The sequence below is a fragment of the Pseudophryne corroboree genome, chromosome 3, assembly GCF_028390025.1.
Source record: "Pseudophryne corroboree isolate aPseCor3 chromosome 3, aPseCor3.hap2, whole genome shotgun sequence".
Classification (NCBI taxonomy): Eukaryota; Metazoa; Chordata; class Amphibia; order Anura; family Myobatrachidae; genus Pseudophryne; species Pseudophryne corroboree.
In genome coordinates this window covers 641727747-641753386 of record NC_086446.1, presented here as the reverse complement: position 1 = coordinate 641753386, position 25640 = coordinate 641727747, and the positions used below count along the sequence as shown (strand labels likewise).

Sequence of the window (25640 nt, the reverse complement as noted above, 5' to 3'; positions counted from 1 at the left end):
CCTGGTTTTCGCAAGCTGTTACATTCAGCCCCAAGAGTGTGACCACTTTTATGAGCAGCAGAAGAAATGACTTGTATGAAACCCAAGAGTAAGCCACCTGTGGATCTGCATTACAAATACTGGACCAGATTGTGCATGCAAGAGGGCCTACAGTTTTCTTTATGTTAAGTATAGGAGCTCTAGGGATGGAAGTCACAAAATGAGAATTTACAGTTCTGTTCTTCCAAGCACAGGTTCATCTGCTGGCTACCACCTCTATTTGTTTCCTCTCTGAAACTGGAGGTGAGCAGGTGGGCAAGGGACTTACTGTAGGTGGTTACAGGGAAAAAGAGGTTTTTGGCAGTGGCGTAACCAGACATTTTGATCCCCCAAGCCAAAAAAAGTTTCTGCTCCCCCCCAATTCCCATTTAAAAAAATCTGCGCTCCAAAAAGAGGGTGTGGCCTCACTACATGTGGCGTGGCCTCACTGCAAGAAGCGTGACATTACAGGAAAAGACTACCTTATACCACAGTTTTGCAACCTGCACACCCAGACATTGGCCACCATAGGAAAAAAAAATCCTGATTCATGCCCTTTACATTATTTGTAATGTTTCCTTCTTATATTAAAATCCCTTACACATTATTCCACACAAAGTAATGCCCATTACACATTATATCACACACCTTAATGCCCATGATGCATTATGCCACACACGGTAATGCCCGTGACACATTACACCACACACCGTAATGCCCATGAAGCATTATAAAACAAACTGTAATGCCCATTACACGATATGCCACACACCAAAATGCCCGTGACACATTCCACACACCGTAATGCCCATGACACATTACACCACACACCGTAATGCCCATGACGCATTATACAACACAAACTGTAATGCTCATTACACAATATGCCACATCAGAATGCCCATGACACATTATACCACACACTGTAATGGCCATGACACATTATACCACACACCATAATGCCCATGACACATTATAAAACACAAACTGTAATGCCCATTACACGATATGCCACACACGAAAATGCCCGTGACACATGCCACACACCGTAATGCCCATGACATATTATACCTCACACTGTAATGCCCACAACGCATTATAAAATACATTCTGTAATGCCCATTACACTTGATGCCACACACTGCAATGCCCATGACACAATATACCACACACCACAATGCCCATTGCACATTATGCCACAGTAAGGCTTCTAATTACTTTTAAATAACCTGCTTGTAGCAGGGGTTTCATGCTCTGAGTTCCATGCTCGTTGCCAGGAGTGTCATGCTCGTTACATGGTGTATGGCCAGCTTTAGGTGACAATTGCTATGTGGTGCAGGGGCGAGAAATCTGGGCATATAATTGTACATAGACTTATCCAAAAATTGTGTGACAGCCGGTTGACGCATTGTATGATACACCTAGTAACTTACTATTATATTTATTACTGTGTCAGCCGGCCTTCACGCATCTTTTGGACAAGTCTACGTACAATTATAATAATATAATATTATAAGCCCAGATTCCTCGCCCCCGCACCACAGTTATCACCTAAAGATGGTCATATAGTAACATATATATATATATATATATATATATATATATATATATATGTGTGTACAAAAGAAGCTACCAGCGCCACAGATGCAGTATCTAAGGTATATAAACAGTATGGGAAAAAAGACCATTCTGGACTAATAAACAGAACCTAACCTGGTGGACACTCCCTTCCAAGTATTTAGGGCGTCAGCTAAAAACCTCAAAAACATACGAAGGCACTGGTATATATGCCTACAAGTTAGAAATAGTGCAGGGGGATGAGGTTATTGCAAGCGACCAAAGGTGTCTAATAAATAATGTAAAAAAACCAGGTGCTGATAAAAATATATAATTTAATTTCAAAAGGCCGAGCACTAAAAAAAGGGGGGTATATATGAGATAATAACAAATAAACAAATGCAGCCTAGTCAAGAAATGTTGTATAAAAAAGAGCAAGAGGCTAAGCTAAAAAAAAATCAAAGCTACATATGCCAAAAATTCATAAAGCGTACATAAAAACATGGAAAAATAGGGTATAAAATGCACAGGATAAAACATAAAAAAGCTTATCTTTAAGAGGTTGAGGTAAAATCAGAATAGCACCCAACGCGTTTCGTCCCTCATGGACTTCATCAAGGGGTGGTGAAAGGCTAGAGACAGAACATATTTATACCTAATAGCTGGGGGAAGAGCTGATGACATCACTTCCTGTTTGTTAATTGGTGCAATGTTTATATATATTCAAAATACATGTATATAAATGGATGTGAAACTGGTGCAGTCGGGAGAGCTGCTGGTGAGTTCCTTAGTCAAAAACGAGATATGATTGTGCTAGAAAACACAAAACGCGGGTAGGTCCGTCTACTTCCGGTCCGGACTGTGCAGGAGCGTCACTTCCGCCCCACGTCCGCCCCACTTACGCCCCGCTTCCGGTGGCGTCAAATCCATTCTGCGCATGCGCCAATAGAGCACAATGCGGTGATGATGTCTAGCTGCTGTCATTCTCTGGTGCGGCGGCCATCTTTTTGGTTGTCCAAAAGAGCATAAAGACACAGTCAGAATTCGTATGCTGCGGTCTGTATGAAAATCTATTCAGGTGTACACTGCAACTGTTGAGGATGCGTCCATAAGTCTTTGGAGTACCTTGCATACGGGTGATACGGCTCCCCAAGGAATATATGAAAAGGAAAAAAGAAAGACACAGATGGGGATAGTATACCAGTCGTAATATGTTTCATAACACCAAAAAAATGTGAATAATAAAATAATAAAATAATAGAACCGGCATTCTAAAAGACATTAACCAAAGTTCTATACTGGTAGTAAATAGATGGATAATGCCACTGGGAGATACTGTGGAGGTTACATAAATATAAATGTATATAAAAAATGTACACAAGGGATACATATAAAAATAAAAATAAATATATACACAAACACATTAAAGGGTTATTTCGAGCTGTACGGGACTAGGTGGAAATAGAACTTTCAAAGAACATGAGAGCAGTTAGTCGTGTTTAAGTGAACGTGGTAAAGTAGGTCCGTGAGTGCTATGGAACGAACATCATACATAATTTGCTGAGAAGTCCCGATCCGTTCCCTTAGTGCCTCTGGATTTACAACACCCGGTCTCCCAAGGAGGTCTCCCATCCTTGTACTGACCGGGCCCAACCTTGCTTAGCTTCCAAGATCGGACGGTGTTGGGCGTCCCCAAGGGGGTATGGTTGTAATGTTTTAGGGCTGGGTTAGAGACGGGTTCTCTCAATTCAATGTATGACACTGAGATTAACAAGAGCCTAGAGAGATGCAATAGTGGGAAGACTAAGCGAGGTAGACAAAAAAGTATACAGGCTATCAATGAGAGAGAATTCAAGTTTAAACGTGTTAAAATGAATAAGGCAGTTCCCACCATGTTCACTGTGCAACTGGTATTCCCTGGGGGTCCCCCATCCAGGTACTGACCAGTTCGAGTCTATGACCTAATTTATAGGGTCAGCCCAAATAAAAAAAAAAAAAAAAAAGGAAAGGGGTGACATTCGTGCTGGAAAAGGAGTAGAGAGAGGCAGGTGTAGGGCGTGAGGGTAGAGGTAGCTTACATCACAGGAAAGGTGCTATCTCGTATCCTTCGTTGAAGCCATCCGGATGAAGCGTGTTAAGTTCGTATATCCAATACATCTCCCTCCTGGAAAGAAGATTCGAAAGGTCTCCTCCTCTGTCTCCTAGCACTACTAGTTCCTAGCACTACTAGTTCAATGCCTTTGTATGTTAGCGTCTCTGGATCTGAATTGTGGCAAAGATGAAAGTGCCTGGATACTGCATGGGTGAGGACTTTGTTCTTGATATTCCTGACGTGTTCCTGGATGCGTATTTTAAGGGGTCTCTTGGTTTTCCCAATGTACTTTAATTTACATGGACATTCCAGAAGATATATCACCGATGGGGTGTTACAATTGATGAATTGTTTAATCCGATATTCCTTTTGAGTTTTAGTATTGAGGAACGACTTCCTATTCGGATGGAGGTACCTACAGACATTACACCGACCACATTTGAAGCTTCCTACACATTTAGGCATAATACTTCCGGCTTCTGGATTTTTCAACATACTTGGGGCTATTAGGTCTTTTAGACTCCGTGATTTGCGAAAGACCAGTTTGGGCTCCTTAGTGAGGTAGTTTTTCAGTATGGGGTCCATAAGAAGTATGTTCCAATGTTTCTTGAGGACATCCTTAATAAGGTTCTCGTGCCTGCTGTACGTGGTAATAAATTTGACTGTGTCCTCCTTGTTGTCCTTAGGTTTGTACTTTAAAAGGTCCCTTCTTTCCATAGTTTGAGTCTTGGTAGTGGCTTCTTCTAGGAGTCGGGTCGGGTACCCCTTTTCCTTAAATCTTACTTTATACACTTCCAATTGTTGATCTCTGTCCTCTGTCTTCTTGCAATTTCGTGCTATTCTAGTAAATTGGGAAAGGGGGGTATTGTCCTTCCATTGTTGACGGTGGTTGCTCCTGTAGTGAACATAACTATTCATATCCACCTTCTTTATGTAGTTACTTGTAATGATTTCCTCCCCTGAGTGTGTGAGAACAAGGTCCAGGAACTCGATCCGTTCTGCGTTCTCAATGGCCGTAAACTTGAGGTTCATGGTGTTGTCCGAAATATAGGATAAAAATTCTTTAAAACTCAGCTGGTCTCCTTCCCATATTAATATGATGTCATCTATATAACGTTTATAGAAAATGATGTTTTGTTGGTATGGATGGTTAGAAAAAATATATTCTTTCTCCTATTGTCCCATAAATAAGTTGGCAAAGCTAGGTGCAAAAATTGTGCCCATAGCTGTTCTGCAAATTTGGAGATAAAACCCATCTAAAAATGTAAAATAGTTGTGTTTGAGTATAAAATTCATAAGTTCACATAAAAACAGTCTGTGGTCTTCTGTAATTTGAGGGTCCGAAGATAGAAAATTATTGCATGCCATGATACCCTTCTCATGCTCTATGCAGGTATATAAGGATTGCACATCAATTGTGGCCCACCTATAGGTATCCTTCCATTGTATTGGTTCCAAAAGGTTCAGGACCGATGTGGTATCCTTAAGGAAAGCTGGCAGTTCCATCACAGATTTCCTCAGGAATATGTCCACATATTCTGACAAGTGTGAGGTAAGAGAATCAATGCCTGCCACTATGGGCCTACCAGGGGGTTTGTCCAAAGACTTGTGTACTTTGGGAGAAAGTAAAAAATGGGGGTAGTGGGGTTGGAATTTAGGAGGTACTGATATTCATCCTTCGTGAGTATCTCCTTTCTGAAAGCCTTCAAAAGCATTTGTCTCAGATCTTCCACAAATGGTTCTTTGGGGTCACTAGGCATCGGCACATAGGAGGACCGATCGCCTAGCAGTCTGAGTGCTTCCGTGACGTAGGCTTGTCTATCCATGATGACCAACCCCCCCCCCCCCCTTTATCAGCAGGTTTTATAACAATATTGTTATTTTCTTGTAACTGTTTAATTGCTTCCGTCTCCCTGTTGGATAAGTTCTTCTCCTTTATAGATGGAATATTAGCATCACACAGATCCTTTTTCACTAGCTCATAAAAAAGACCCACATTATGGCCCTTTGATTCCAAGGGGTAAAACTTAGAGGTGGGTTTTAAGCCAGACTTTGATTGTTCGTAATTCTGTATCACCGCATTCTCTTTCTTTAGAAAATGGCGTTTGAGAGTTATTTTCCTTACGAATTTGTTTAGATCGATGAAGACATCAAATTTATTCATGCCCTTTGTCGGTGCGAATGAAAGGCCTTTGTTAAGAAGTGTGGTCTCGTGATTTGTCAAGATGTGGCTGGAAAGATTGAAGATGCCCTTTGGTGTAGGTGGCTCTATACGAGATTTCATCTTTTGTAAAGTCTTTTCCCTCCTACCCCCACGGCATCCTCTTCGTCTTCGAATCTTCTTTTGCGAGGTGATGCATTTTTCATTCTTGCGGGGGTCTTCGTTGTGGCTTGGAGGTGGTGGTTCGTACCTGGTGATAAAAAAGGCTCCTCAATATTGGAGTCAAATATTGGATATACGAACTTAACACGCTTCATCCGGATGGCTTCAACGAAGGATACGAGATAGCACCTTTCCTGTGATGTAAGCTACCTCTACCCTCACGCCCTACTCCTGTCTCTCTACTCCTTTTCCAGCACGAATGTCACCCCTTTCCTTTTTTTTTTTTTTTTTGATTTGGGCTGACCCTATAAATTAGGTCATAGACTCGAACTGGTCAGTACCTGGATGGGGGACCCCAAGGGAATACCAGTTGCACAGTGAACATGGTGGGAACTGCCTTATTCATTTTAACACGTTTAAACTTGAATTCTCTCTCATTGATAGCCTGTATACTTTTTTGTCTACCTCGCTTAGTCTTCCCACTATTGCATCTCTCTAGGCTCTTGTTAATCTCAGTGTCATACATTGAATTGAGAGAACCCGTCTCTAACCCAGCCCTAAAACATTACAACCATACCCCCTTGGGGACGCCCAACACCGTCCGATCTTGGAAGCTAAGCAAGGTTGGGCCCGGTCAGTACAAGGATGGGAGACCTCCTTGGGAGACCGGGTGTTGTAAATCCAGAGGCACTAAGGGAACGGATCGGGACTTCTCAGCAAATTATGTATGATGTTCGTTCCATAGCACTCACGGACCTACTTTACCACATTCACTTAAACACGACTAACTGCTCTCATGTTCTTTGAAAGTTCTATTTCCACCTAGTCCCGTACAGCTCGAAATAACCCTTTAATGTGTTTGTGTATATATTTATTTTTATTTTTATATGTATCCCTTGTGTACATTTTTTATATACATTTATATTTATGTAACCTCCACAGTATCTCCCAGTGGCATTATCCATCTATTTACTACCAGTATAGAACTTTGGTTAATGTCTTTTAGAATGCCGGTTCTATTATTTTATTATTTTATTATTCACATTTTTTTTGGTGTTATGAAACATATTACGACTGGTATACTATCCCCATCTGTGTCTTTCTTTTTTCCTTTTCATATATTCCTTGGGGAGCCGTATCACCCATATGCAAGGTACTCCAAAGACTTATGGACGCATCCTCAACAGTTGCAGTGTACACCTGAATAGATTTTCATACAGACCGCAGCATACGAATTCTGACTGTGTCTTTATGCTCTTTTGGACAACCAAAAAGATGGCCGCCGCACCAGAGAATGACAGCAGCTAGACATCATCACCGCATTGTGCTCTATTGGCGCATGCGCAGAATGGATTTGAACCCACCGGAAGCGGGGCGGAAGTGGGGCGAACGTGGGGCTGAAGTGACGCTCCTGCACAGTCCGGACCGGAAGTAGACGGACCTACCCGCGTTTTGTGTTTTCTAGCACAATCATATCTCGTTTTTGACTAAGGAACTCACCAGCAGCTCTCCCGACTGCACCAGTTTCACATCCATTTATATACATGTATTTTGAATATATATAAACATTGCACCAATTAACAAACAGGAAGTGATGTCATCAGCTCTTCCCCCAGCTATTAGGTATAAATATGTTCTGTCTCTAGCCTTTCACCACCCCTTGATGAAGTCCATGAGGGACGAAACGCGTTGGGTGCTATTCTGATTTTACCTCAACCTCTTAAAGATAAGCTTTTTTTATGTTTTATCCTGTGCTTTTTATACCCTATTTTTCCATGTTTTTATGTACCCTTTATGAATTTTTGGCATATGTAGCTTTGATTTTTTTTTTTAGCTTAGCCTCTTGCTCTTTTTTATACAACATTTCTTGACTAGGCTGCATTTGTTTATTTGTTATTATCTCATATATACCCCCCTTTTTTTAGTGTTTGGCCTTTTGAAATTAAATTATATATTTTTATCAGCACCTGGTTTTTTACATTATTTATTAGACACCTTTGGTCGCTTGCAATAACCTCATCCCCCTGCACTATATATATATATATATATATATACTATGTGTATATATATATATATATATATATATCCCAAATGGGACTGGCACTCTCCTGGCTGGCGTTCAAGTACCCCGGTGCCTTCTGTGGTAGCAGCAATGTAGAAGTCCAAAAAAAGAACAGCGGCACTCGAGGATTTAGGTGAAGCAATCAATTTGTATTCAAAAAGATGATTACATAAAAGCCCGTCGTTCCCTAGCGATCGCCTCTGCCTGATTGACAGGCAGAGGCGGTCGCTGGGTGTGAGGGGGTGGCACGGCGAAGTTTGGAAGCCGTTATGGGGGCGCAGTCTGGCCAACGCAGCTGTGGCCGGACTGTGTGGGGGTCGGGCCGCAGCGGCTGCGTGACATCACACACAGCCACTGTGACCAGTGACGATCAACTCCCGGCCAGCCGCAGGAGCTGCGCTGGCCGGGAGTTACGCTGCAAGTACAAAAGCATCGCCGCTGTGCGATGCTTTTGTTCTTGTGCGGGGGGGGGGGGGGGGGACTGACATGCGGGGTGGACTAGGCCTGTGCTGGGCGTCCCCCCGCATGTCAGGGAAGGTGATCGTAGCTGTGCTAAATTTAGCACAGCTACGATCAACTCGGAATGACCCCCTTAGTACCACCAATTATTCCAGAACAAAGCAGGTTTGTAGAAAAGTATTAGAATCCATTCCTATTGTGTAGGTGTGAAAATTCCACTGTAAGACCCCTTTAAAGTGGACATTCCTTGTAGGGGTTGTGGCCTGCAGCCACTGTTTGCATAGTATTTCATGAGATAGTCCGCATGAAATACTATTGAAAAGGTTCATCCCATCATTTTGGAAGGGTCATCTCTCCCCTGAAGTGCCGGCTGGGACCAAGGGATGGCTGTTGCCTGCAGGCAGCTAGGGAAAACCATCGGCAGTGGTGTGAAACCCTTGTCAACGATGTTGCAAGGGACATTACTGTGAGGGGCATATGGTACAAGGGGTATTACTGTGAGTGCATATGGTGCAAGAGGCATTACTGTGAGGGGCATATGGTGCAAGGGGCATTACTGTGTGAGGCATAATATGGTGCAAGGGGCATTACTGTGTGGGACATAATATGGTGGAATTTCTTTTTTCCTGTGTTTGCCAATGTCTTGGGGTGCAGGGTCAAAAACTGGGGTGTAAGATACCCTTTTCCTGCAAGGGCATGCCCATTTTAGTGAAGAAGATATGCCCATTTTAGTGAGAGGACATGCCTATTTTAGTGAAGAAGATATGCCCATTTTAGTGAGAGGACATGCCTATTTTAGTGTTGCATCGTCTTCGGCATGAAATATTATTGACATCTTAAAATGTTTTCGTGACACATTTTTCTACTGCTCATACTCAGAGCCAAATTGTCTAGAAACAGCTCTGGGTAAGGATAAAATGTATCCCAGGGTGGAATGTGGTCAATTTACCTACAACCAAAATCCGGACTGTCAAAATCCCGACGTAAAATGACTGACGGTTAAAATCCTGACAAGGTCGAAATACCAACATTTAAAATATCGACAAGGTTAAAATACCAAATTTAACATGTCAACATGAGTTTTTCATGATTTTTTTTTAGTGAAACTGACTTGTTCATGCTTTACCATCCCAGTGGACCTGGTGGGGGAATATAATAGTGTGCCGAGCGCAGCAAGGCACCACGCCCGAAGCATGGTGAGCACAGCGAGCCATGTGAGGGGACGCGGTACACTTATACGGTGTTCATGTCAGCCTATGTCGACATACACACATAAAACAATGAAAAACATGTGTTGACTTTTTGACCTATCAACATTTTAAATGTCGACATTTTGACCTTGACGATATTTTGACCTTGTCGGGATTTTGACCTAGTCAAGATTTTGACCGTCGGTCAATTGTTGTTGGGATTTTGACCGTCGGGATTTTGATTGTAGGTATTTCATACTGATCCCCCTGGGGTATAGCTAGGATCCTGCATTTTGAAATGAACAGTGAACTCACAGCAATATAGAGACTGCGTATACTGAATATAAGCACAAGAATAAGCAATACAACTTTTATAATCATGAAACACATTACAACTTCAACATAAACAGCTCTATTTTCCTTGCTAACTAGCTTTATTTTATTTATGTCTTTTAACCACTTGCCTGGCATGGTTGCATCAGATGCGACCACACCATCAGATGCGACCACACCAGGCTGGGCTTTCCCTGACATGATTGCATCTGATGCGACCAGTCAGAAATGCCCATTAGGCAGCTGCTGGAAGATAATCTTCCAATGGTGGCCTATATCAGAGGGACCTCACGGTCCCTCTGCACCTGCAGCCCCGCACCGTGTGTTCCCCGATCACTGCTGGCTACAGTGATTGGGCTCGTTTGTGGCACCCCCCTTCCAGCCGGCTTTGCAGCACAGTTCAATAGTAGCCATGGCTTTCCCTCACTTCAAAGAGAAGCCATGGCTCTGCCCCCTTGTGTATCCCAATCACTGTGCTCAGCAGTGATCAGGAAGCCTGCAGCGCCTTCCCAACCTCCAACTGGCGGCTGTGTTTTGTGTTTGGCAAAAGTGTTTTACAAAAATCACTCTAAATAACCTGATAGAAATATCAGGTCATAGTGCTGTGATTTTTTGAATACACGTTTACCTTCTGTGAAAGTCTCCGAGTGCCTCTGCATTTATATATATATATATATATATATATATATATATATACTTTAGAGAATGTCTGCACACACAATTCCTATAGCAGCATGTTGGGGTGTCACCAAATCTTCATGTTTAGAGAAAAGCAATCCTCTGGCATGAGTATTTATAACAGTTCAAAGTGCACTCACCAATCCAATATAGCTTCATCAGAGTTTTATTTGTGGCAAATAGGCATAGACATCATTCAGACGTTTCGGTCCCCCCTTGTGACCTTTGTCAAGGTTCAGGTGCTATGTACAAACTGCCCCCCTATATACCCCCACCCCCATAAAACATATAGCGATCCCAAAAACATGACATGAATCGGGATCCACTATTACCAAACAAACCTGGACAAACAATTCATATGCATAGATAAATATACCAGATATAACTGGTCCATTTCTAGCTCTTACCAGCGACTACAAAAATCTCTTAGATCTCATCTGTAAAATCATAAACACGCGCGTCCTGCTGGTGGAATGCATGCAACCGGAAGTAAGCAGAGCGGTGAACCGCATGGTACTTCCTGCAGTATCATTAACAGAGGGGGAAGGCATCATGCTCTCACCAAAATGCCTTCCCCCTACATCATATCACCACAGGACAATAGTCCACATGTATAAATGTATTACTTATTAAGCAGCACGTCTATCGATAAGTGCATTAACTAATCCTGATATAATCACATATAGTTCAATATAATAGTAAACAAACAATGGTTATGAGCTGAAAATATGACCAGAAAAGTAATAAAGAAATATATAAAATAAAAATAAAGTGAAAAATAAATAGAAGGCACTAGCTGAGAACTATTATAGAATACAACCTCAGATATATTATATATGAAATATCAGCGGCCTATTTACAGCTTCATTATGGACACATCACTGCACAGCTCCACCGATCGCCCCACACTTCAAAAATATCATATATATATATATATATATATATATATATATATGTAAAGAGCACATATATACATACAAAACACAAAGTCAAAAAAATAAAAAAATAAAAAAGATGTGTAAATGAGAGTGATTCACCCCATTAAGATATCACAAACTTATAGAGGTCCGGACATGTCACAGGAAAATGCTCCAATGAATTGTATCATTCAAACCTTTTGGCCACACAGTATCAAGTCTGTGTATCCAATATGCTTCTCTACGCAAAAGGATTTTCGCACGGTCACCCCCTCTCGACAATGGAGGTATTCTGTCAATTAACATGTATCGCAATGATGACAATTGATGCTGTTGTTTTACAAAATGCCTTGCCACAGGTTTGTCGGAGTTACCAGACTTCAATGCCAGACGTATATTGGATCGGTGGTTGGATATCCTTTCACAGAATGATGTTGTTGTTTTGCCCACATATATCAATGAACACGGGCATATTAATATATATACCACAAAATCTGACGTGCATGTCAATCGGTGCCGGATTTGTATCCTCTGACCACCATGTGGATGAGGGAAGGTGTTACCCGTTATCATACTTCTGCATGTGACACAATTCGGACATTTGTAGCATCCCAGCTTCGCAGAGGGTAACCAACCCTCTTTTTCTTTACCAATAGACATGTCGGGGAGCATAAGTATGTCACGAAGATTCGAACCCCTTCTGTATGCAATAAGGGGTCTTTTAGGGAGTGACTTCTTGAGGACATTGTCAGTGGCCACAATATCCCGATTTTTCTTAATAGCAGATCTTGTTGCATAACTTCCAGTATCGAATGTAGTGAGAGATACAAATCGATCACTCTCCTTACCATTGCCAATTTGCCTAGCCTGGCAGTCTTTATGCCGATTTTTGGCCTTCTTTAGGCATTGTTCAATAACATCATTGTGATATCCTCGAGCCAGAAATCTATGTTGCATTTCCAGCAATTGAATATTCATTATTTCCTCATCAGAGTTGTTCCTCATTACTCGAATAAATTGTGAAATTGGTAGGCTTTGTTTTAGCGGTTTAGGATGATAACTGTTATATTGCAAGAGTGTGTTGCGATCGGTGGCCTTTCTGTACAGCTTGTGTCCATACCCCCATTGGTGGCAAATACAGTCAAATCAAGGAAATTAATTTGTCTATGATCACATTCCATTGTGAAGCTGATAGGTGTGTCTAATGAATTCAAGCTCATTACCATATTCTCAACTGAGGTCCTATCTCCTGACCACAGGAGTAATATGTCATCTATGTAGCGTTTATAGAAACCGATACTACCCCCAAACCTCGGGAATATATAGTTCTGTTCATATTCATCCATATATAAATTAGCATACGCCGGGCCTATATTACTCCCCATCGCGGTCCCAGAGGTCTGGAGGTAGTATCGGTCACCAAACTTAAAATAATTGCATACAAGGGTCATTTCTAATAATTCCAGCAGGAAATCTATGGGTGGTCGTTGTTGGTGATTTTTCAGGAGAGCTCTACGAATAGCTGCGATACCAGCCTCATGTGGTATCACTGTATACAGTGAAGACACATGCATTGTCACGAGTAGATGCGATTCCACATCAATAACCAAAGACTTAAGACCCTTGATAAATTCACCAGTATCCTTAATGTAGCTTTGTATCCCTTTCACACAAGGTTGGAGATATGTGTCCAGATAGCGTGCTGCTGGTTGGAACAGTGATCCCCTGGCCTCCTGTGGTCAGGAGATAAGACCTCAGTTGAGAATATGGTAATGAGCTTGAATTCATTAGACACACCTATCCGCTTCCCAATGGAATGTGATCATAGACAAATTAATTTCCTTGATGTGACTGTATTCGCCACCAATAGGGGTATGGACACAAGCTGTACAGAAAGGCCACCAATCGCAACACACTCTTGCAATATAACAGTTATCATCCTAAACCATTAAAACAAAGCCTACCCATTTCACAATTTATTCGAGTAATGAAGAACAACTCTGATGAGGAAATAATGAATATTCAATTGCTGGAAATGCAACATAGATTTCTGGCTCGAGGATATCACCCTGATGTTATTGAACAATGCCTAAAGAAGGCCAAACATTGGCATAAAGACTGCCAGGCTAGGCAAATTGGCAATGATAAGGAGAGTGGTCGATTTGTATTTCTCACTACATTCGATACTGGAAGTTATGCAACAAGATCTGCTATTAAGAAAAATTGGGATATTGTGGCCACTGACAATGTCCTCAAGAAGTCACTCCCTAAAAGACCCCTTATTGCATACAGAAGGGGTTCGAATCTTCGTGACATACTTATGCGCCCCGACATGTCTATTGGTAAAGAAAAAGAGGGTTGGTTACCCTCTGCGAAGCTGGGATGCTACAAATGTCCGAATTGTGTCACATGCAGAAGTATGATAACGGGTAACACCTTCCCTCATCCACATGGTGGTCAGAGGATACAAATCCGGCACCGATTGACATGCACGTCAGATTTTGTGGTATATATATTAATATGCCCGTGTTCATTGATATATGTGGGCAAAACAACAACATCATTCCGTGAAAGGATATCCAACCACCGATCCAATATACGTCTGGCATTGAAGTCTGGTAACTCCGACAAACCTGTGGCAAGGCATTTTGTCCAACAACAGCATCAATTGTCATCATTGTGATACATGTTAATTGACAGAATACCTCCATTGTCTAGAGGGGGTGACCGTACGAAAATCCTCTTGCGTAGAGAAGCATATTGGATACACAGACTTGATACTGTGTGGCCAAAAGGTTTGAATGATACAATTCATTGGAGCATTTTTCTGTGACATGTCCGGACCTCTATAAGTATGTGATATCTTAATGGGGTAAATCACTCTCATTTACACATCTTTTTGATTTTATGATTTTTTTGACTTTGTGTTTTGTATGTATATATGTGCTCTTTACATAGTGATGTGCACCGGAAATTTTTCGGGTTTTGTGTTTTGGTTTTGGGTTCGGTTCCGCGGCCGTGTTTTGGGTTCGGACGCGTTTTGGCAAAACCTCACTGAATTTTTTTTGTCGGATTCGGGTGTGTTTTGGATTCGGGTGTTTTTTTCAAAAAACCCTAAAAAACAGCTTAAATCATAGAATTTGGGGGTCATTTTGATACCATAGTATTATTAACCTCAATAACCATAATTTCCACTCATTTTCAGTCTATTCTGAACACCTCACACCTCACAATATTATTTTTAGTCCTAAAATTTGCACCGAGGTAGCTGTGTGACTAAGCTAAGCGACCCAAGTGGCTGACACAAACACCTGGCCCATCTAGGAGTGGCACTGCAGTGTCACGCAGGATGGTCCTTCAAAAAAATACTCCCCAAACAGCACATGACGCAAAGAAAAAAAGAGGCGCAATGAGGTAGCTGTGTGACTAAGATAAGCGACCCAAGTGGCCGACACAAACACCTGGCCCATCTAGGAGTGGCACTGCAGTGTCACGCAGGATGGCCCTTCAAAAAAATACTCCCCAAACAGCACATGACGCAAAGAAAAAAATAGGCGCAATGAGGTAGCTGTGTGACTAAGATAAGCGACCCAAGTGGCCGACACAAACACCTGGCCCATCTAGGAGTGGCACTGCAGTGTCACGCAGGATGGCCCTTCAAAAAAATACTCCCCAAACAGCACATGACGCAAAGAAAAATGAAAGAAAAAAGAGGTGCAAGATGGAATTGTCCTTGGGCCCTCCCACCCACCCTTATGTTGTATAAACAGGACATGCACACTTTAACGAACCCATCATTTCAGCGACAGGGTCTGCCACACGACTGTGACTGAAATGACTGGTTGGTTTGGGCCCCCACCAAAAAAGAAGCAATCAATCTCTCCTTGCACAAACTGGCTCTACAGAGGCAAGAAGTCCACCTCATCATCATCGTCCAATTCATCACCCCTTTCACTGTGTACATCCCTCTCCTCGCAGATTATTAATTCGTCCCCACTGGAATCCACCATCTCAGGTCCCCGTGTACTTTCTGGAGGCAATTGCTGCTGGTGAATGTCTCCACGGAGGAATTGATTATAATTCATTTTAATGAACATCATCTTCTCCACATTTTCTGGAAGTAACCTCGTACGCCGATTGCTGACAAGGTGAGCGGCGGCACTAAACACTCTTTCGGAGTACACACTGGAGGGAGGGCAACTTAGGTAGAATAAAGCCAGTTTGTGCAAGGGTCTCCAAATTGCCTCTTTTTCCTGCCAGTATACGTACGGACTGTCTGACGTGCCTACTTGGATGCGGTCACTCATATAATCCGCCACCATTCTTTCAATGGAGAGAGAATCATATGCAGTGACAGTAGACGACATGTCAGTAATCGTTGGCAGGTCCTTCAGTCTGGACCAGATGTCAGCACTCGCTCCAGACTGCCCTGCATCACCGCCAGTGGGTGGGCTCGGAATTCGTAGCCTTTTCCTTGCACCCCCAGTTGCGGGAGAATGTGAAGGAGGAGATGTTGACGGGTCACGTTCCGCTTGACTTGACAATTTTCTCACCAGCAGGTCTTTGAACCTCTGCAGACTTGTGTCTGCCGGAAAGAGAGATACAACGTAGGTTTTAAATCTAGGATCGAGCACGGTGGCCAAAATGTAGTGCTCTGATTTCAACAGATTGACCACCCGTGAATCCTGGTTAAGCGAATGAAGGGCTCCATCCACAAGTCCCACATGCCTAGCGGAATCGCTCTGTTTTAGCTCCTCATTCAATGTCTCCAGCTTCTTCTGCAAAAGCCTGATGAGGGGAATGACCTGTCTCAGGCTGGCAGTGTCTGAACTGACTTCACGTGTGGCAAGTTCAAAAGGTTGCAGAACCTTGCACAACGTTGAAATCATTCTCCACTGCGCTTGAGTCAGGTGCATTCCACCTCCTTTGCCTATATCGTGGCCAGATGTATAGGCTTGAATGGCCTTTTGCTGCTCCTCCATCCTCTGAAGCATATAGAGGGTTGAATTCCACCTCGTTACCACCTCTTGCTTCAGATGATGGCAGGGCAGGTTCAGGTGTTTTTGGTGGTGCTCCAGTCTTCTGTACGCGGTGCCTGTATGCCGAAAGTGGCCCACAATTCTTCGGGCCACCGACAGCATCTCTTGCACGCCCCTGTCGTTTTTTAAATAATTCTGCACCACCAAATTCAAGGTATGTGCAAAACATGGGACGTGCTGGAATTTGCCCAGATGTAATGCACGCACAATATTGCTGGCGTTGTCCGATGCCACAAATCCCCAGGAGAGTCCAATTGGGGTAAGCCATTCTGCGATGATCTTCCTCAGTTGCCGTAAGAGGTTTTCAGCTGTGTGCGTATTCTGGAAAGCGGTGATACAAAGCGTAGCCTGCCTAGGAATGAGTTGGCATTTGCGAGATGCTGCTACTGGTGCCGCCGCTGCTGTTCTTGCAGCGGGAGGCAATACATCTACCCAGTGGGCTGTCACAGTCATGTAGTCCAGAGTCTGCCCTGCTCCACTTGTCCACATGTCCGTGGTTAAGTGGACATTGGGTACAACTGCATTTTTTAGGACACTGGTGACTCTTTTTCTGAGGTCTGTGTACATTTTCGGTATCGCCCGCCTAGAGAAATGGAACCTAGATGGTATTTGGTACCGGGGACACAGTACCTCAATCAAGTCTCTAGTTGGCTCTGAATTAACGATGGATACCGGAACCATGTTTCTCACCGCCCAGGCTGCCAAGGCCTCAGTATTCCGCTTTGCAGCAGGATGACTGCTGTGATATTTCATCTTCCTTGCAAAGGACTGTTGGACAGTCAATTGCTTACTGGAAGTAGTACAAGTGGTCTTCCGACTTCCCCTCTGGGATGACGATCGACTCCCAGCAGCAACAACAGCAGCGCCAGCAGCAGTAGGCGTTACACTCAAGGATGCATCGGAGGAATCCCAGGCAGGAGAGGACTCGTCAGACTTGCCAGTGACATGGCCTGCAGGACTATTGGCTTTCCTGGGTAAGGAGGAAATTGACACTGAGGGAGTTGGTGGTGTGGTTTGCAGGAGCTTGGTTACAAGAGGAAGGGATTTCGTGGTCAGTGGACTGCTTCCGCTGTCACCCAAAGTTTTTGAACTTGTCACTGACTTATGATGAATGCACTGCAGGTGACGTATAAGGGAGGATGTTCTGAGGTGGTTAACATCCTTACCCCTACTTATTACAGCTTGACAAAGGCAACACACGGCTTGACACCTGTTGTCCGCATTTCTGTTGAAATAATTCCACACTGAAGAGCTGATTTTTTTTGTATTTTGACTAGGCATGTCAATGGCCATATTCGTCCCACGGAAAACAGGTGTCTCCCCGGGTGCCTGACTTAAACAAACCACCTCACCATCAGAATCCTCCTTGTCAATTTCCTCCCCAGCGCCAGCAACACCCATATCCTCATCCTGGTGTACTTCAACAGTGACATCTTCAATTTGACTATCAGGAACTGGACTGCGGGTGCTCCTTCCAGCACTTGCAGGGGGCGTGCAAATGGTGGAAGGTGCAAGCTCTACCCGTCCAGTGTTGGGAAGGTCAGGCATCGCAACCGACACAATTGGACTCTCCTTGGGGATTTGTGATTTCGAAGAACGCACAGTTCTTTGCTGTGCTTTTGCCAGCTTAAGTCTTTTCTTTTTTCTAGCGAGAGGATGAGTGCTTCCATCCTCATGTGAAGCTGAACCACTAGCCATGAACATAGGCCAGGGCCTCAGCCGTTCCTTGCCACTCCGTGTCGTAAATGGCATATTGGCAAGTTTACGCTTCTCCTCAGACGCTTTTAATTTTGATTTTTGGGTCATTTTTTTACTGATCTTTTGTGTTTTGGATTTTACATGCTCTGTACTATGACATTGGGCATCGGCCTTGGCAAAAGACGTTGATGGCATTTCATCGTCACGGCCATGACTAGTGGCAGCAGCTTCAGTGGAAGGTGGAAGTGGATCTTGATCTTTCCCTATTTTTTTAACCTCCACATTTTTGTTCTCCATATTTTAATGCGCACAACTAAAAGGCACCACAGGTATACAATGTAGATGGATGGATAGTATACTTTATGTATGACAACGAGTGACTGAAGACACAGAGGTAGGTATAGCAGTGGCCTACCGTACTGCTATATACAGTATAATGGACCTGGTGGACACTGTCAGCAGACTGCGTTTATAGTATAAAGAAAAAAAGACACCACAGGTATACAATGTAGATGGATGGATAGTATACTTTATGTATGACGACGAGTGACTGAAGACACAGAGGTAGGTACAGCAGTGGCCTACCGTACTGCTATATACAGTATAATGGACCTGGTGGACACTGTCAGCAGACTGCGTTTATAGTATAAAGAAAAAAAGACACCACAGGTATACAATGTAGATGGATGGATAGTATACTTTATGTATGACGACGAGTGACTGAAGACACAGAGGTAGGTACAGCAGTGGCCTACCGTACTGCTATATACAGTATAATGGACCTGGTGGACACTGTCAGCAGACTGCGTTTATAGTATAAAGAAAAAAAGACATCACAGGTATACAATGTAGATGGATGGATAGTATACTTTATGTATGACGACGAGTGACTGAAGACACAGAGGTAGGTACAGCAGTGGCCTACCGTACTGCTATATACAGTATAATGGACCTGGTGGACACTGTCAGCAGACTGCGTTTATAGTATAAAGAAAAAAAGACACCACAGGTATACAATGTAGATGGATGGATAGTATACTTTATGTATGACGACGAGTGACTGAAGACACAGAGGTAGGTACAGCAGTGGCCTACCGTACTGCTATATACAGTATAATGGACCTGGTGGACACTGTCAGCAGACTGCGTTTATAGTATAAAGAAAAAAAGACACCACAGGTATACAATGTAGATGGATGGATAGTATACTTTATGTATGACGACGAGTGACTGAAGACACAGAGGTAGGTACAGCAGTGGCCTACCGTACTGCTATATACAGTATAATGGACCTGGTGGACACTGTCAGCAGACTGCGTTTATAGTTTAAAGAAAAAAAGACACCACAGGTATACAATGTAGATGGATGGATAGTATACTTTATGTATGACGACGAGTGACTGAAGACACAGAGGTAGGTACAGCAGTGGCCTACCGTACTGCTATATACAGTATAATGGACCTGGTGGACACTGTCAGCAGACTGCGTTTATAGTATAAAGAAAAAAAGACACCACAGGTATACAATGTAGATGGATGGATAGTATACTTTATGTATGACGACGAGTGACTGAAGACACAGAGGTAGGTACAGCAGTGGCCTACCGTACTGCTATATACAGTATAATGGACCTGGTGGACACTGTCAGCAGACTGCGTTTATAGTATAAAGAAAAAAAGACACCACAGGTATACAATGTAGATGGATGGATAGTATACTTTATGTATGACGACGAGTGACTGAAGACACAGAGGTAGGTACAGCAGTGGCCTACCGTACTGCTATATACAGTATAATGGACCTGGTGGACACTGTCAGCAGACTGCGTTTATAGTATAAAGAAAAAAAGACACCACAGGTATACAATGTAGATGGATGGATAGTATACTTTATGTATGACGACGAGTGACTGAAGACACAGAGGTAGGTACAGCAGTGGCCTACCGTACTGCTATATACAGTATAATGGACCTGGTGGACACTGTCAGCAGACTGCGTTTATAGTTTAAAGAAAAAAAGACACCACAGGTATACAATGTAGATGGATGGATAGTATACTTTATGTATGACGACGAGTGACTGAAGACACAAAGGTAGGTACAGCAGTGGCCTACCGTACTGCTATATACAGTATAATGGACCTGGTGGACACTGTCAGCAGACTGCATTTATACTTATAGTATAAAGAAAAAAAGACACCACAGGAGTGTTTTTCAGGCAGACAAACGTATACTGGTGGTCACTGTCAGCAAAACTGTGCACTGTACTCCTGCTATAGCTGTCTCCCCAGTCTCCCCCACAATTAAGCAGTGTGAGCACTCAGCACAGTCAGATATATCATGCAGCACACTGAGGCTGAGCACAGATATGGTATGGAGCGTTTTTTTCAGGCAGAGAACGGATAAAAAAAAACTAGCAAAACTCTGCACTGTACTCCTCCTAACAGCTGCTCCCCAATCCTCCCCACAATAAGCTAAGCAGTAGCAATCAGATCAACTAACTATAACTATATAAACGGAGAGGACGCCAGCCACGTCCTCTCCCTATCAATCTCAATGCACGTGTGAAAATGGCGGCGACGCGCGGCTGCTTATATAGAGTCAGAATCTCACGAGAATCCGACAGCGGGATGATGACGTTCGGGCGCGCTCGGGTAAGCCGAGCCATACGGGAGAATCCGAGTATGGCTCGGACCCGTGTAAAAAGGGTAAAGTTCGGGGGGGTTCGGTTTCTCGGAAACCGAACCCGCTCATCACTAATATATATATGATATTTTTGAAGTGTGGGGCGATCGGTGGAGCTGTGCAGTGATGTGTCCATAATGAAGCTGTAAATAGGCCGCTGATATTTCATATATAATATATCTGAGGTTGTATTCTATAATAGTTCTCAGCTAGTGCCTTCTATTTATTTTTCACTTTATTTTTATTTTTTATTTTATATATTTTTTATTTTTTATTATTATTTCTTTATTACTTTTCTGGTCATATTTTCAGCTCATAACCATTGTTTGTTTACTATTATATTGAACTATATGTGATTATATCAGGATTAGTTAATGCACTTATCGATAGACGTGCTGCTTAATAAGTAATACATTTATACATGTGGACTATTGTCCTGTGGTGATATGTTGTAGGGGGAAGGCATTTTGGTGAGAGCATGATGCCTTCCCCCTCTGTTGATGATACTGCAGGAAGTACCATGCGGTTCACCGCTCGGCTTACTTCCGGTTGCGTGCGTTCCACCAGCGGGACGCACGTGTATATGATTTTACAGGTGAGATCTAAGAGATTTTTGTAGTCGCTGGTAAGAGCTGGAAATGGACCAGTTATATCTGGTATATTTATCTATGCATATGAATTGTTTGTCCAGGTTTGTTTGGTAATAGTGGATCCCGATTCATGTCATGTTTTTGGGATCGCTATATGTTTTATGGGGGTGGGGGTATATAGGGGGGCAGTTTGTACATAGCACCTGAACCTTGACAAAGGTCCCAAGGGGGGACCGAAACGTCGGAATGATGTCTATGCCTATTTGCCACAAATAAAACTCTGATGAAGCTATATTGGATTGGTGAGTGCACTTTGAACTGTTATTAATACTCATGCCAGAGTATTGCTTTTCTCTAAACATGAAGATTTGGTGACACCCCAACAAGCTGCTATAGGAATTGTGTGTGCAGACATTCTCTAAAGTATAGAATTCCATGTGTTCTTTGCCGTGGTTACATGGGAATTTTATGTCCTGCACCCAAGCCGCTTTTTCAAAGTTATATATGGTACCGAGATTATACTGAATTATATGAATGGATGCTAATGGACTGCTTTTTATCTAAGAAATATATGGAGTACACTATGGAGCCTGTCTAAGGAACATTATCAACTATTTTCTATCTTCTATATATCTTTTTAGATATTTGTTCATATGTGACTTTTTCAAATTATTATTATTTTTTGGACAGATGCTTTTTTTGTATGGTTTTTCCCTAAAGATTGGTGGCCGATACAGTTACAGTTTTTATCGATAGTGAGGGGGAAATTACTGTTTTTGTGTTGAGATTATGGAGAATCTAGTCACTCCAGAGCTGCTCTCTAATGCGGAGTATGGGCAGGTATCATACACTGACGATGAGGCAGAACGTGTTCTCTTTGGATTGACTGATTTTAATACTATCCCAGGAGAGAAAGCGATTGATATTTATCATAAGTTATTAAATTTAAACAAACGAGAGGTTGATTTATTGTTACATGGGCAGTTTTTGTCGGATTATTTCAGTAAAAAACAGATTCCAAGGGGATACCGCGTGAGAAATATCCCCACCATCGGCCGCAATAACCCTGTGTTTTGCAGCCGATGGTGTGGGATTCTTAGCAAATGCTCACTTGACCTGTTGCTATTGGTGATAGAGGAAGTGGGCACTGAATATAAAAAGGTGAGAAATGATCTTAGCTTGGCTCGTGATAAAGCAGAACAGATATTAACGGCAGATAAAATTGAGGATTGGCTTTTGAAATTGAGTACACAGATTGATAAATACAAAACAGATCTTGTGAATTTTAAAAGAAATAAATTGGCCAAAGTTGAAAAGGACTACAGCGACCATAGAGTTTATGGATGGCTGGTGGGGAATGATATACCCACACGTAGAACAAAGGAATTTAGATCTGGATTTAGACGTGGCCCATATCAATTGGAACAATACTCAACTGCGTCATCCTCTGATAGAGAGAACTCTGATTCACAGAGTGGTCAACGTCAGCCTTTTTCTCGCGTCACTACGTGATCCTAGCTAGATCCACCACAGGGAGACGGAGGAGGCCCCACCCGAGGAGGGGCTCCGGCAAAAACTACAAAGAAACCTCAGAAGAACCCGCGGACAAAATAATCAACATCTCATCAGTGATACTTAGTGATGATCAGATAAAAGCATTGGCTCGTGGTTTGTCGTTCGTGCCCACTGTTAAATTTGATCCTCTACGGTGGAAGATAGATAACTATAGTCTTTCACGCAAATTGAGATTAAAAGAGAAATTTGCTGACAATACACGGGCTAATGCTGATATCTCCAACACTGATATCTATGATAAAACATTTAGAAAGTAGAGCACATATGACCCTTTCTCTAATAATACCAATATTAAAACATTTACATGAATGATGGATCACACGGTAATAGAATCCATTTCTAGAGGGGGAATGGGCAGATCTAATTTGAATAATGCAGAAAAAACTGCTTTGAAACAACTTAAGGCGAATTCACTGATTACTATTCGACCAGCGGATAAGGGAGGCTCGGTGGTAATTCAGGATACCATTGCCTACAATAATGAAATACTACTCCAACTTGCTGACACACAGACGTATAGGAAAGTTGATGCAGATCCTACTCCCTTGTTTAAGAAGAGATTAGATAACGTTGTAGAGATAGCATTCACTGGAGGTTTAATTTCTGAAACAATTTCTTCTTTCATGCACACGGACTTTCCAATATGTCCGATAATATATACGTTACCGAAAGTACATAAAAGCATGAATGATCCACCTGACTGACCGATTATATCGGCCAGGGGATCACTGTTCCAACCAGTAGCACGCTATCTGGACACATATCTCCAACCTTGTGTGAAAGGGATACAAAGCTACATTAAGGATACTTGTGAATTTATCAAGGGTCTTAAGTCTTTGGTTATTGATGTGGAATCGCATCTACTCGTGACAATGGATGTGTCTTCACTGTATACAGTGATACCACAGGAGGCTGGTATCGCAGCTATTCGTAGAGCTCTCCTGAAAAATCACCAACAACGACCACCCATAGATTTCCTGCTGGAATTATTAGAAATGACCCTTGTATGCAATTATTTTAAGTTTGGTGACCGATACTACCTCCAGACCTCTGGGACCGCGATGGGGAGTAATATAGCCCCGGCGTATGCTAATTTATATATGGATGAATATGAACAGAACTATATAATCCCGAGGTTTGGGGGTAGTATCGGTTACTATAAACGCTACATAGATGACATATTCCTCCTGTGGTCAGGAGATAGGAACTCAGTTGAGAATATGGTAATGAGCTTGAATTCATTAGACACACCTATCCGCTTCACAATGGAATGTGATCATAGACAAATTAATTTCCTTGATGTGACTGTATTCGCCACCAATGGGGGGTATGGACACACGCTGTACAGAAAGGCCACCGATCGCAACACACTCTTGCAATATAACAGTTATCATTCTAAACCGTTAAAACAAAGCCTACTCATTTCACAATTTATTCGAGTAATGAGGAACAACTCTGATGAGGAAATAATGAATATTCAATTGCTGGAAATGCAACATAGATTTCTGGCTCATGGATATCACCCTGATGTTATTGAACAATGCCTAAAGAAGGCCAAAAATCGGCATAAAGACTGCCAGGCTAGGCAAATTGGCAATGGTAAGGAGAGTGATCGATTTGTATTTCTCACTACATTTGATACTGGAAGTTATGCAACAAGATCTGCTATTAAGAAAAATTGGGATATTGTGGCCACTGACAATGTCCTCAAGAAGTCACTCCCTAAAAGACCCCTTATTGCATACAGAAGGGGTTCGAATCTTCGTGACATACTTATGCGCCCCGACATGTCTATTGGTAAAGAAAAAGAGGGTTGGTTACCCTCTGCGAAGCCGGGATGCTACAAATGTCCGAATTGTGTCACATGCAGAAGTATGATAACGGGTAACACCTTCCCTCATCCACATGGTGGTCAGAGGATACAAATCCGGCACCAATTGACATGCACGTCAGATTTTGTGGTATATATAAATATGCCCGTGTTCATTGATATATGTGGGCAAAACAACGACATCATTCCGTGAAAGGATATCCAACCACCGATCCAATATACGTCTGGCATTGAAGTCTGGTAACTCCGACAAACCTGTGACAAGGCATTTTGTCCACCAACAGCAACAATTGTCATCATTGCGATACATGTTAATTGACAGAATACCTCCATTGTCGAGAGGGGGTGACCGTGCGAAAATCCTCTTGCGTAGAGAAGCATATTGGATACACAGACTTGATACTGTGTGGCCAAAAGGTTTGAATGATACAATTCATTGGAGCATTTTCCTGTGACATGTCCGGACCTCTATAAGTATGTGATATCTTAATGGGGTGAATCACTCTCATTTACACATCTTTTTTATTTTTTTATTTTTTTGACTTTGTGTTTTGTATGTATATATGTGCTCTTTACATATATATATATATATA

General features: G+C 42.5%; 2 pseudogenes; one reads left to right on the top strand and one right to left on the bottom strand.

The window, feature by feature from the left end:
• Positions 1-3170: 3170 nt before the first annotated feature.
• Positions 3171-3289, bottom strand: LOC134896921 (5S ribosomal RNA; annotated as a pseudogene).
• Positions 3290-6553: 3264 nt separating this feature from the next.
• Positions 6554-6672, top strand: LOC134896920 (5S ribosomal RNA; annotated as a pseudogene).
• The last annotated feature ends 18968 nt before the right edge of the window (positions 6673-25640 follow it).